The 12,039-nt window shown below is 36.7% G+C and overlaps 1 pseudogene; it reads right to left on the bottom strand.

Annotated features, from left to right (window-relative positions):
- Window positions 1-9,153: 9,153 nt before the first annotated feature.
- On the bottom strand, window positions 9,154-9,408 carry LOC113256545 (non-histone chromosomal protein HMG-17-like; annotated as a pseudogene).
- Window positions 9,409-12,039: the final 2,631 nt, after the last annotated feature.

Below are 12,039 nucleotides of genomic sequence, written 5' to 3'. Positions count from 1 at the left end.
AGGTGCCCAGTTTTCTGTTAATTTTTGTATATGGTATGAGTTAAGGGTCCAACTTCATTCTTTTGCACATGGATAACAAGTTGTCCCAGAACCATTTGTTGACGAGACTGTTCTTTGTTCATGGAATGATCTTGTCCTACTTATCAAAAATGAATTGACTATAGATGTATGGGTTTATTTCTGGACTCTGTTCAATTCCATATCTATCTATCATCTATCTATCATCTATCTATCTATCATCTATCTATCTATCTATCTATCTATCTATCTATCTATCATCTATCTAATCTTCATGCCAGTCCCACACTTTTTTTGTTACAATGTTTCCTTGTTCACGTACTTAAAATCTCTGCTCTAACACTGACCATCCTCTTAGCTATGCCAAAGATGTGGACAACACCCGACCTCTTTTCTTTGTCCACATTTTCTGTTCAACCCCTGAACAGACCCCTCTATATCCCAAGGCAAAGAAACAGAAGTACAGAAGTAGGTGACTCCAAGGTGGGGTTCCCAGCTGACTGATGGGCTTAGACTTTTTTCCATCTTTCAGCTCTTTGATCCACAGTGTATCAGCAACGATTGAACTAGTCCTTCAAGGTTACAAGATGGCTGCTGCAGTAGCAAAAAAGCAACATTGTCCAAAAGCAGGAAGGGAGAAAGAGATTTCTCTCATTCATTTCTCTCTTTATCCAAAGAAATTTCCCCTTCAAGTCCCATTGGGCAGGACGGGGTCACATCACCACACCCTAATGTCAAGGAGGCTCAGAAATTGAGTATTGGGATTTTCAGCTTCCCTGGGAACACGAGGAAGGCTCTGCTGGCAAGAAATCAGGGTAGGAAAATCGCTGTTAGGTTGCCAACCAAAAGTGCCTACTTTCAAACACAATGGTAATACCACTTTCCGTTATACACATCTATCTTCACATGCTAAATGACCATGCTTGAGCAGGCTGGCATATCTTGTTAGGAGAAAATGAATTTGCCTAAAGATGCTACAGGCTGCTAGCAAATCCTTGTGTGACTCACTGACCACCCCATCAAACTGAGTCCTGATTCAATGTTTCTGTGTCTTCCTCCTTTGGGCTTCTGGAGAATTCCTGATCCCCTCATAGGCAATCTAATTTAATTAATCTCATAAAGGACAGCACAGAAGAAGGCTGCTATTGTGCTGCAGTGCTCTGGAGGTAGCTTTGTGTTTGCTTAGTTTTTTTTAAGTTTGATTAAAAATCCAATAAAACAAACAAGTTACAATGTATAATTATCATTAATCTCAGAGAAGATTATTTTCATGCACTTATGAAAAAAAATACTCCAGTAAGCTTACCCAGCCTTGCGTTATAGAGGCAAATTCACTGAGGAGCTCCTCTTTGTCTCACTTCAAGGTTCTGCTCTTTCCCAATATTAGAAAATTTAACCTTTTTTTTTTTTAACATACTTTCCACTTTTTTGATCAGTTGTTTTTTGCTCAGACTTAAAAAAATATTGTTTAGTAATGCACTTTGGTTGTCAAAGAAGACACAAATAATATACACTCTAGAAAGTAAAAAGTGAAAGTGCCCCTCTCATCCCTGCCCCCTACCCCCCAGCCAATTTCCTATCCTGAAATACCCTTCCTCAGAGCTGTCCACAGTTAACAGTTTCATTCCGGATCTAGGCTGATACAAATGAACATAGGTGGCTATGGACTTGGGCATTTCTTAAAAACCTTATTACATGTTTTTTCCAACTTTTTTTTTCATTTAACCATATATTCTAGTTAACTTTCCATATGCTTATGCATAGATTTATTTAATTTATTTTATCATATTGTATTCCATATAATGTACCTTTTGCAATTTTCAAAACAGTTTCATCTCCTCACTCCCCCTTTTTTCCCCTAGAAAATAGATCCTGTTGACTACAAGTTTAATGACTCTTTAAAGAGTTTTTAAAACAGCTCTAATAAAGTTTAGGAGTACTAATGTCTTGATAAAACACAACCTTCTCCAGCATGGAATTGGGTAGAAGAAGACTCTATTTATGATTTTATAATGATGATGATTATGATAACTCCTACTCATGTTTATACACTTTAAGATAATTTTCTATAAAGGATCTCATTTAAACTCCATCTAATGATAATTTTTTTCTGGAAATGCTTGCAGATTCTCCTGATAACACTGTTTTTATTGTAATAAAGCCTTACAGTATGAGCTGGGAACAGCATGATAACGCTATTATTACTACCCACACAATTATTATTTAATAAAGATGAAAATTAATAGCTCCAACATTACTTCATGCCCAGTCTTACATATCTTTGAATGTAGGCCTCTTGCTATATCCTGCTGTTTCTTACTTCTCAGCTTCAAAATACTGAGAAAAAATTGACAGAATTAAAGAGAGAAAGGCAATTCCACAATTATAGTGCTGGATTTTAATATTACATCACAAGAATTGATAGAAAAACTAGACCAAAAAAATTAGTAAAGATGTGGAAAACTTGAACAACACGATCAACCACCTTGACCTGACTGATATTTATGTTACTATAGCAGGAACTAAAGAATACATATTCTTTAAAGGGCTCATGATACATTCATAAAAATAAACCATAAGCAAGGTCATAAAACAAGTATCAATAAATTTAAAGTTTGTTTTCTGACTGCAGAGGAATTAAATTAAAAATTAATAACAACACAATATTTAGAAAAACCTTCAATACTTAGAAATTAAACAACTACTTCTAAATAATTCATGAAGCAAAAGAATCACAGGGAAAATTAGAAAATATTTTGAACCATATGATAAAGAACACACAACCTGTCAGAATTCGTGGGAAGGAAAGATAAAGCTTTAAATACTTATATCAATGACCAAACATTGTATATTTACAAGAAACTAGAATAAGAGCAAAGTAAACTTCAATAATAAGAAGAAAAAAATCAGGATAAGAGCAGATCAATGAGGGGCGCCTGGTGACTCAGTCAGATAGGCACCTGCCTTCGGCTCAGGTCATGATCCCAGGATCCTAGGATCAAGTTCAGGGCTCCCTGCTCAGTGAGGAGTCTGCTCCCACTCCCTCTGCTCCTTCCCTGCACCACCCCTCAGCTCGCTCTCAATATCTCTCTTTCAAGTAAATAAACAAAATCTTAAAAAAAAAAAAAAAAAGAGGAGCAGATCAATGAGATAAACAATAAGGGAAATTAACCAATCAAAAAGTTGGTCTTTGAAATGATCAACAAAATTCACAAACCTCTAGCTAGGAAGGATCAAGGGAAAAACAAAATACAAATTACCAATATCAGAAATTAAATAGGTGTTTTTTTGTTACAGATCCTATAGGCATTAAAAGGACAATTTAATGTTATAAACTTTATGTCAACATTCAACAAGCTGGATGAAACTGACAAATTTCTTAAAATATACAACTTACCTAACCAATACAAGATGAAACAGAAAATGTCAATAGCTCCATATCTATTAAAAATTAAATACATTATCAAAAATCTTCCCACAAATAAAATGCCCTCTAGGCACAGATGGTTTCACTGGTGAAATCTACCAAACATGCAAGGAAGATATCAAACCACTATTACACCGTCTTTATTAAGAAACAGAGGAGAGAATACTTCCTCACTCATTTTATGAGGCCAGCGTAACCCTAACACCCAAACTCAGATGCACTGATACAAAACATAGAAGCATTGATACAAAAATTCTTAGCAAAAAATTAGCAAATCAGATGCAACAATATAAAAAGGAGAGATTTCATGACTAAGTAGCATTTATTCCAGGCATGCAAGATTGGTTTAACATTAAAACCCAACTGATGTCTCTTTTTTCTTGCCAGACCTGATATCCTCCATTTCTGCCAAGAGGTACAAAGGCACATGAAGTAGAGCCTTGCTGGAGAGCCTCAACTACATCAGGTGGCCTGGTTCAGGAAGCTTCTTTGTCCCCCAAGGGCTCAAAGCTTTCCTCCCTTGTTCAAAGACAACAAGGCAGTTAGGATCTCCCCAACAGGAAGATCCTACTACATCCCTCCCTCACCAGGAGACATCTGGTAGCCTGGCCTGGGGAAACCTCTTTTGTCCTATCAGACAGCACCAGAGGAACCAGATAAACCAAGCAAATAAAAATAATGTCACAAATTCTCTGACAATTAAACTGCCGTTGAAACTATAACCCACAAATGTGATCCAAGACCCACACACTAAACCTAATTAAGGTGACTGACTGCCAAAATAAAATTTACATAGGACCCATAGTGTCCTAATAAAATAGACAAAATGTGCTGAATACAATTGAAAATCACCTGAAATATCAGAACTAAGAATATCACAATGAGAAATAATAATCGACACCAACATTATTGAGATAAATTGGATTTTTAAATCATCCATTATAAAAAAGATTTCAACCATCAATTACAAATTCTCCTGAAACAAGTGAAAATGAAAAAAAAAAAAAAAAGGAAATCTCAATAGAAAAAAATAGAAACTCTAAAAAATCAAAATGGGAATCCCAGAACTAAAAAAAAAAAAAAAACCAAAAATTTTAAAAACTTGTTAGTTAGGGTCAAGAGTGGAGCAGAAATGAGAGAACAGAATTAGTAAACTTGAGGACAGAACAATAAGATTCACTGAATGATGACAAATACAGCATTTGTATCATCAGAGGCCCAGAAGGAGAAAGGGAATAGAAGACAGAAAAAGCATTTGAAGAAATAAAGGTTAAAAACTTTTCAAATTTGGTAAAAGATACAAATATACAGATCCAAGAAGCTGAGCAATCTCAAATATGATAAACCCAAAGAAATTCATTCCAAGATACATATAATTAAACTTTGAAAAATGAAGATATAGGAAAAAATCTTGAAAGTAGCTGGTCAGAAAATAATGTTTTATATAGAGAAAGACACCAATTTGAATGATAGCAGATTTCTCATCTGAAACCATGGAGACCAGAAGGAAGTGCCACATTATTTTTGAGATGCTGAAAGAAAACAACTGTCAACCATGAATTCTAGATCTGTTGAAGCTATCATTCCTGATTAATGGGGAAATAATAATATTCTCAGTCAAAGGAAAACAAAACAAATTTGCGACTTGCAGATCTACCCTTCAAGACTAGCTGAAGGAATTTCTTCAAATGGAGTATCAAGAAGGAAGAAGGGGGCGCCTGGGTGGCTCAGTCGTTAAGCATCTGCCTTCTGCTCAGTGCGTGATCCCAGGGTCCTAGGATCAAGCCCCGCATCAGGCTCCTCTGGTGGGAGCCTGCTTCTTCCACTCCCACTCCCCCTGCTTGTGTTCCCTCTCTCACTGGCTGTCTCTCTCTCTCTGTCAAATAAATAAATAAAATCTTAAAAAAAAAAAAAAAAAAAAGAAGGAAGAAGGATGAATGGACAAAGCAGGAATATGGATACACACACAAGACTATTCTTCTCATCACACCACTTGACGTCCAAATCAGTGATATTTAAAAGTGGGGGAAATAGAATATTCTAAATGAATTAAGATTTCTACACTCAAAAAGTAAAATGATGATACCAATAAATGTTATATGTCACATATCTATGTTAAAATACCCAGAGTAACCATAATGAAAACTATAATAGGTATGAATTAAAAAATACTGTAAATAAGGCAGGATTGAATCATAAAAAATTTTCAAGTAATGCACAGGAAATCAAAACAAGATAAACACAGAAATGAGATTTAGAGGAAACCTAAAGAAATAATAAAAAAGGCAGACTTCTGTGATGTAAATGATCTAAATACATCGATAAAAAGACAGATTGGTAGAGTGTATAAGACCCAACTATAAGAAACTAACTTCAGGATGAAAGTAAGAAGAATAAAAAAGTTTTATCATGCAAACAATCAATAGTGGCAGGAGTGTATATTATCTGATAAGGTAGATTTCAGAGAAAGAAAATTACTAGATTCAACGAGGGCATACATAATGATAAATGAATGAATCCACCAAGAAGATGTAAGCATCCTCAGGGTGTATGCACCAAACAACAGAGGCTCAGACTATGTGGAATAAAAACTGATAGAGTTGAAAGGAGAAATAGACATATCCACAATTATATCCCCTCTTGGCACATGTTACACATGCTTTTTTTTTTTTTTTTTTTTAAGAGAGAGAGCAGAGGGGCAGAGGAAGAAGGAGAAGGAGACAGAGAATCTCAAGCAGGCTCCATGCCCAGCTCAATCTCACAACTTCGAGATCATGACCTGAGCTGAAATCAAGAGTCAGATGCTTTACCAACTGAGCCACCCAGGTGTCCCACACATGCTATTTCAACAACATAATCAAATGACAGAATCTTGATATACATAGAATACTCTACCCCCAAACAGCAGAAGAGTCTATGGAACATTCACCAGGAGAGGCCATAACCTGGCCTTAAAAAAAAAAACACAAAAAAAACACCTCAACACATTTGAAAGAGTTGAAATCATATAGAGTGTAAATAATTTGTGACTCAAGAAGTCTCAAAAGAAAAAAAAAACCTAACTAAATGAAAATAAAAACAACAAAGCAGAGTGTATGGAATGAAGCTAAAGCAGTGCTGGGAGGGAAATTTATAGCACTAATATTTATACTAGAAATGAAGAAATGAAGAAAGATCTGAAATCAACAAACTTCATTCCTACCTCAAGTGATTAGAAAAAGAAGAGCAAAATAAACTTAGAGTAAGTGGATGGAAGGAAATAGGAAAGGAGCAGATATCAGTGAAATTGAACATAGAAAAATAATAGAGAAAATCAATGGAAAAAACCTCATCCTTTAAAAAAAGCAATAAAATGGATAAACCTTTGGTAAGACTGATAAAAATAAAAATACACAAGAAAGAGGGACACCTGGCTGCCTCAGTTTGTGGAACATGCAACTATTGATCTCAGGTTGTGATTTCAAGCCCCAGGTTGGTGTAGAGATTACTTAAAAAACAAAAGGTTTAAAAAAATATATATGGGGCACCTGCATGGTGCCAGTGGGCTAAGCATCTGACTCTTGGTTTCGGCTCAGGTTGTGATCTTGGGGTCATTAGATTGAGCCCCACCTCAGGCTCAGCAGGAGTCTGCTTGAGATTCTCTCTCACTCTCTCCTTCTGCCCCTCCCCACTACATGTGCTCATGTGCATGCACTCTCTCTCTCTCTCAAATAAATAAATAAATAAATAAATAAATAAATAAATCTTTTAAAAAATGTATATATATGAAAGAAATCCCCTATATTAGCAATGAAAAAGGGGATAACACTACAGATCCCACAGCGATTAAAAAGATAATAAAAATACTGTGAGCACATTTATCTTCACCAATTTGACAATTTAGAAGAAATGGACCAGTTCCTTAAAAACCACGAACTACCAAACTCAACCAATAGTTAATAACCCTATAAGCAGTAAAGCAATTGAGTTCATAGTTTAAAAGCTCCTGAAAAAGAAATCTCCAGGCCCAGATAGTTTCCATGGAAAACTCTATGAAACATTGAAGAGGAGTCAACACCAATTTCATACAATCTATTCCAGAAAGCAGAAGAGGAAACATCCCAATTCATTGTATGAGGCCAATATCACCCTGATACCAAAACCAGATAAACATAGTATAAAAAGGAAAACCACAAACCAGTATCTCTCACGAACTTAGATGTAAAAATTTTCAACAAAATGTTATCAAAACAAATCCAACAATATATATGGAAAAAAATTACATGCCATGACTAGTGGATTTATTCCTATTATGCAAGGTTGATTCAACATTTGAAAATTAATCAATATAATCTACCAGTATCAACAAACTGTAAGCAAAAAATTAAAATACGTGTTTATAATATATATAAAATATATTTATAATATATGTGAAGTGTATTTTTATATGTTAGCTGCAAACGAGAAAATAAAATTAAATTCCTTGTACAGTACTGTCCCCAAACACAACATACTTAAAATGTACCAATGATATCCAGAACTTTTACATTGAAAATACCGATGAGATTTTAAAGAAGAAGCAAGTGAATGGAGATATTTATACCATATTTACAGGTTATAAAACTAAATGTTGTTAAGGTCAATTCATTCCAAGTTGACCTACAGATTGAACAAAATCCCAATCTAAATTTCCATCCTCTTTTTCATAGAAATCAACAAACAGTCCTCAAAATTAAACGCAGATGCAAATGCTCTAGATTTGTCAACACAATAAAAAAAAAAAAAAACCACGACCAAGGCTGGAGGCCTCACTCTTCATTGGATAAGAGTGCTGCTCTGCTATTTCTATTATGGTATTCATCATGTTTTACTGTAATTATTGTTAATATAATGTATGCTCCTTGAGAATAGGGACGATGTCTTAATCATTTCTGTATTTTTTTTCATACTGTATCCAGCGTTATTAAGGATACTTTTCATAAACAGTCATGGTATTTCAAGCCGGCATGCGCAGACAATTATTAGCTATATACAACAACTTTCAAACTCCCCTCTTCAATGGACTACCAAAGTCAGAAAGCCGTTACAAAACCCGATGGAGTCTTCATGTGATGCTCTGAACAGGGGCTTGATGTTTCGCATTTAGCATATTGTTCAACAACTTCTCACAAACCAATCCTGACTTTCTGGGAATGAAATGAAGATGGCAGAATTATCCATCTGAAGGTCCACAAGGTAAAAAAGGAGCTCTTTTGAGGGATGCCATCTCCATGGTGATGCTGTAGACTCCAGATTGCCTGACATACTGGGAGCCATGTTTTGGGGTCAGGTTCCAACAGGTCTCTGGGTTTAAGAGAGTCAAGTCTAGGGTGAAGGCAGAGAGGGAGAAGAGGACATAAAAAATGAATTGTAGTGTTTTCTCACCGCAAGGCATTTGTGTCAAGGTGGCTAATGTGTGTCAACATCAAGGAGTCCCTCCTGGGAACTAAGAGGAAGTTTCTCAAAAGTAGAAGGGAAAAATGTTTCTCCCCTGTATCAATCTAGCTTTGGAGATATTCTATTAGTAACATATGTCCTTCCCCCAAAACAACTATGAAGTGTTCTGTATGATAACAACATAGCTTAAAAAATTTAAAACAAAATTCTGCATTTTTAGAGAACTTGATAAAAAATAGTATTTCACACTGTACAGTCACCGCAAGTACCCAGGTGTCAGGAATGCACACGCTTCACTTGGTATCACCAGCACCCTCGGCTTTCTGTGCCTGGGGTGTTTTGGCATCTCTGCTTACTGCAGGGTTATTCCCGTCCTTGCCAGCATCAGCTCTCCCCATTTCCCTTTGGGTACCTTATCTCCCTTCTTTGCAGAGGCCTTATTAGGCTTGGACTCAGGCTCTGGAGGAGCAGATTTAGCAGATAAACTTGCAGAACTTCGCCTTGGCTATACTACCTGGAGCATCCCCTTCAGCCTTTCTCTTGGGCATGGGGATGATGCGGGATGCAGGCGCTGGACGCCAGGATGCAGGGGTGTGGGCTTTGGTCAGGCGGGGGTCGTTCTGGCCTCTTCTTCACAGTGCTCCCATCATCTTTGTCTTAATCATCTTTTGTCCTAATACAGCATAGATGTTTTCAGTGAAATGTGTTGAACTGGTTAAAATAATGACCATTTTGTATTTATATGATTTTAATTTGAGAAAAAGGGAAGATGGGGCATGTAAATCACTCAGCATGTGGGCAGGAGTTCCTGGTGATAACATCAGAAATGTAGCCAGCTTTTTCTCTTTCCAAGAGCAAGGTCCAGAATCTTGGGACTCTGGGTTCCATTTAACACATGGGGAACTTCCCTGGATGTAATTCAGTGAGTATGGTTTTACATCAAGGAATTACCTGGAATCTGGCTTTAGGCAATCCCATCTTAATTATTCATGGCAAATATTGCTTGCCAATTTTCCTCTGTGTTTATATTGGCTCTGATGATTCTGAATACGTATCACTCAATTCTTCAAGGCAAAACAGGGAGCCCCTTTCAACATTTAAGGTGAACTCCTCAGTTCTAAGTAACATCAGCCAATGGATTTTATATCTTGCCAGTTCTCTAATACTTTATTCTTAATCCACAGCTCTGTGGAGTTTTACAAATCACTTTGATAAATCCCAAAGCCCATCCACTTTCTCTTCACAGAAGTTGCAAATTGGTATTGGTCCATGTTTGTGTATTTCCAACCATTCTTCCTACCCAAAATTGTTTGTTTGCAATGAGACTTGGTCCAGTTTAGTGTCCTTTGAGATTACCCATAATGGGTTTTGAAATTGTTTATTGTTTATCTTTGGGAAACTTCATAGCACACTATTGAAGTCATCCCAAAGCCTGTTTTTCTTTCCATTAGGTCATTAAGGACAGCACCAAATCCAGTATAAGAAGTAGCTTTTTCTGTCTATAATACACAAAGATGATCCTATTTGATTTCCTGGGGTTCTCATCCTCACATTTTCCGATCTAGAGTATTTAAACATTGTGAAGGTAATGCAAAACAAAGAATCTGTTCAGATAAATAGATCCAACGTTGTCTACTCTGAGTGTGGTTGTGGGGGACACAGACAAGGCATATGCTTTAAATGATCGGAGTCAATCTCACGGGTAGCATCTACAGGTTGGTGCCATAGTCTATAGGTAGCATCCAACCAGTCAATGTTTGCTGAACACCTGTAACATGCCACATTAAGTGCTATGAAGATTCCAAACACGAAAAAGATAAGGTTCCTAGACATATGTATGCAAATAAAGGAAAGAAATATATGATAAAGATCAATGGAAATGTATGAATTAACACTGTTGAAGCTGAAGGGTGAAAGAAACTTACAACTGGCTAGACTCTAGAAGATTTCATGGAGGAACATGGTCTTTGAACTGGGCCTTGAAGGATGAATAATGGTTCCATCAGGAAAGAAGAATATGCTGGGTGGATGAAATGGCACATGCAAAAGCCTAGAAATGAGAGAGTCAGAAAAGGACCAAATCCATCAGTCATGGACTTTGTGCATGGTCTCCTGGTCAGCAAAACTTCAGTTTGTCAGCTGTTTCATTCGTAATGGTGAAGCAGGAAATATATTTAACCAAAAGTCACCTCTGTACAGAAGCCACTTAGGGATTTCTTCTTGGAAGAGGTGGACTTTCTTTCAAAGAACAGTTTACTCAGTAGAATTAATCCAATGCAAAGATTTTGCCTTGCGTATTTGTCATATTGGGTGGATGTTTCCTGTCTGTTGAACAGGGTTGAGAGAACTGGTCTAAGCAGGGTCTTGTTAGGTTGGACCCAAAGGTGAAGAGCTATCCAAAAAATGGGGTTGATACAGCTTTGATGATTGGTGCTTGATACAAACATCAACTTTCAGAATCATAGCATTTCTTTAAAAAAAAAAGATTTTATTTATTCGTTTTAGAGAGTAGAGAGAGGGCTTGACTGGGGGGAGAGGCAGAGGGAGAGGGAGGGAGAGAATCCCAAGCAGACTCCATGCTGAGCGCAAAGCCCGATGTGGGGCTCTATCCCAGGACCCTGAGATCATGACCTGAGCTGAAATTGAGAGTCAGACCCTTAACCCACTGAACCACCCAGGCGCCCCCAAAATCATAGCATTTCTTAATGATGTGTAACTTAAGTTAATATTAACATTAGTTGCAAATTCTGTACTCACTCTTCAGACATGCCTTTGTACTCCCAAGAATGGGGAACAAATGTACCTGGATTGTTTTGAGTAAGAAGTAGATGGAAATATTAACATGTAATATTTATGGAGTACTAACTACACGCAAAGTCCTGAAATGAAAGATCACATACATCTTCTCAATCTTTATAACAGTACTCTGAAGTGGATAGTATCATCATTATTCCACAAGGAAATTCATGCACAGTTAAATAATTTGGCCAAGGTCCCATAGCCAAGAGGTAGAGAAGCCAGGATTTGAAACTAGGCAATATGGCTCTAGCATATATGCTCAACAGCTAGATACTAAACTGCTAAATGGGAATACTAATGGTATACCTCTCATAGCATCGTTACGATCATTTCATGAGTTCCTACGTGTAAAGTGCTTATCTCAATATCTGGTGTTTTAG

Source organism: Ursus arctos, unplaced genomic scaffold, assembly GCF_023065955.2.
Source record: "Ursus arctos isolate Adak ecotype North America unplaced genomic scaffold, UrsArc2.0 scaffold_14, whole genome shotgun sequence".
In the NCBI taxonomy this organism is placed as follows: Eukaryota; Metazoa; Chordata; class Mammalia; order Carnivora; family Ursidae; genus Ursus; species Ursus arctos.
This window is presented reverse-complemented; position numbering and strand designations above follow the sequence as displayed.